This window comes from Cucurbita pepo, unplaced genomic scaffold, assembly GCF_057944985.1.
Source record: "Cucurbita pepo subsp. pepo isolate OVF unplaced genomic scaffold, ASM5794498v1 scafford_96, whole genome shotgun sequence".
In the NCBI taxonomy this organism is placed as follows: domain Eukaryota; kingdom Viridiplantae; phylum Streptophyta; class Magnoliopsida; order Cucurbitales; family Cucurbitaceae; genus Cucurbita; species Cucurbita pepo.
In genome coordinates, this window is record NW_028257999.1 from 40,001 (window position 1) to 42,500 (window position 2,500).

Genomic DNA, 2,500 nt, shown 5'->3' on the forward strand with positions numbered 1-2,500 from the left:
TGGAAGGAAACATTCCGTTCTCAACAGGTCTCATGTCGCACGCCCAAAGGCATTTGACACCGCCCCACCGTGCATGTTCTGCTACCACGCAGCCTTCAAAACATAGGGCTGGCCCAAGAAAGGGAGGCATACACCACAACAACGTCCCACACTCAACGAGGTTCATGCCGCACGCCCGAAGGCACCCGGCTCCACCCCACCTTGCATGTTTCATCGTCATACTAGCAACCATCCACAGTTCCTCACACCAGAGATTCCCAATTAGAAGGCAACATCGCAACATTCCGTGCTCAATGAGGCTCGTGTCGCACGCCCAGAGGCACCCGATTCCAACCAGCCGAACATGTTCTGGCACCACCGGCCTTCAAAACATAGGGCTGGCCCAAGGCTGGCAGGCATCACCACAACGTCACACACTCAACGAGGTTCATGTCGCACGCCCGAAGGCACCCGGCTCCACCCCACATTGCATGTTTCATCATCGTGCCAACCATCAACCATCCTCAAGCCAGCCCAAGTTAGAAGGCAACATCGCAACATTTCATTCTCAACAAGGCTCATGTCGCACGCCCAAAGGCACCCGACACTGCCTCACCGTGCAAGTTTCGCCACCGCATCGCCGCCGTCAACCGCCCTCATCCGCCGACCACCACCCCCACGCCCCAAGCATATGCCCATGTGCGGCGCATAGTGCTTGGGGCGTGGGGGTGGCGGAAGATATAGGGGTACCCCCGTGCCCAGCCCATGCAGACTAGTCACCCCCCTATATAGTACATTTTGAGGCATTTTTGGTCTGCCAGGCCTAGATACGATTTTTCTGAGCCATCATACGGTCAAATATCTCAAGTTTTAGATTGTTTTTTTCCATGAACTCGATTGATTCATGAATGGGACATTGTAATGGATCTAGAAATCAAGTTTCATAATTTTTCAACCAACCAATTTTTTTTAATGAATTTTTAAATATTAAATAATAAGAAATTAGAAAAAATAGCTAGAGCCGTCAAAAAAATCTGAAATTTTGTGGGAATCATTCTTTCATGTTGCTTAGCTCCCAGAAAAAAAATTACAAAAAAACAACAACTCCACATGTAATTTCACAATTAATGGGTGATGGATGGGGCGTGGGCGGGGCAGGGCGGGGCGCGCGCGCGCGAGAGAAGGCGGGCGGGGCGGGGCTGGGCGGGGCGCGCGCGCGAGAGAAGGCGGGCGGGGCGGGGATGGGCGGGGCGCGCGCGCGGGAGCACGCGGGCGGGGCTGGGCGGGGCGCGCGCGCGGGAGCACGCGGGCGGGGCAGGGCGGGGCGCGCGCGCGGGAGCACGCGGGCGGGGCTGGGCGGGGCGCGCGCGCGGGAGCACGCGGGCGGGGCTGGGCGGGGCGCGCGCGCGGGAGCATGCGGGCGGGGCTGGGCGAGGCGCGCGCGCGCGGGACAACGTGGACGGGGCGGGGCTGGGCGCGCGCAGGCGGGAGCACGCGGGCGAGGCGGGGCGGGGGGCGCGCGCACGCGGGAACACGCAGGTGGGGCAGGGCGGGCGAGCACGCAGGACCATTCCGACACCACCTCACCGTGGGCATTCCGCCACCATCAATCGGCCTCGACCTCCGACCACCACCCCCGTGCCCCAAGCATATGCCCATGTGCGGCACATAGTGCTTGGGGCGTGGGGGTGGCGGAAGATATAGGGGTACCCCCGTGCCCAGCCCATGCAGACTAGTCACCCCCCTATATAGTACATTTTGAGGCATTTTTGGTCTGCCAGGCCTAGATACGATTTTTCCGAACGGTCATACAGTCAAATATCTCAAGTTTTATATTGTTTTTTTTCCGTGAGCTGGATTGATTCATTAATGGGACATTCTAAAGAGTTTAAAAATCAAGTTTCATAATTTTTCAACCAACCAATTTTTTTTAATGAATTTTTAAATATTAAATAATAAGAAATTAGAAAAAATAGTTATAGTTGTCGAAAAAATCTGAAATTTTGCGGGCATAATTCTTTCAAGTTGCTTAGCTCCCAGAAAAAAAAAATAATAATAAAACAACCACTACACACGTATTTTGACAATTAAATGGGTGATGGGTGTAAAAACAAGGTCATGGTGGGCGTCTTGGTCTAATGTACCTACTCTTGTATCAAAACTCTTCATTTCATTGTTTTAGATAACCAAAAGAAAAAAATAATTCATCACTCTTTTCTTAGTTCATTTCATTGATGATGTTTTTATAGTCCAAGGCTTATACATGTTCTTACTTTCCACGGATGTTAGGTGTGATGAATTGTTGTTGGGTGTGATGATTTTTTATGGAGGTAACATCCAACACTTTTGATATGATTGTAGGTATGTTTGCGTTGGAGGGTGTTGGTGGACATTATGAGTGTGTAAGGGTGCATGAGGTGTTGGTAGGGCATGTATCGCACATAGCATAGGATGGGGCTTGGCGTGTGCTGCGCGAGGGGGGTGGGGGCGCGGGTGCGGGGGTGTGCGCGACGTGGGCGTG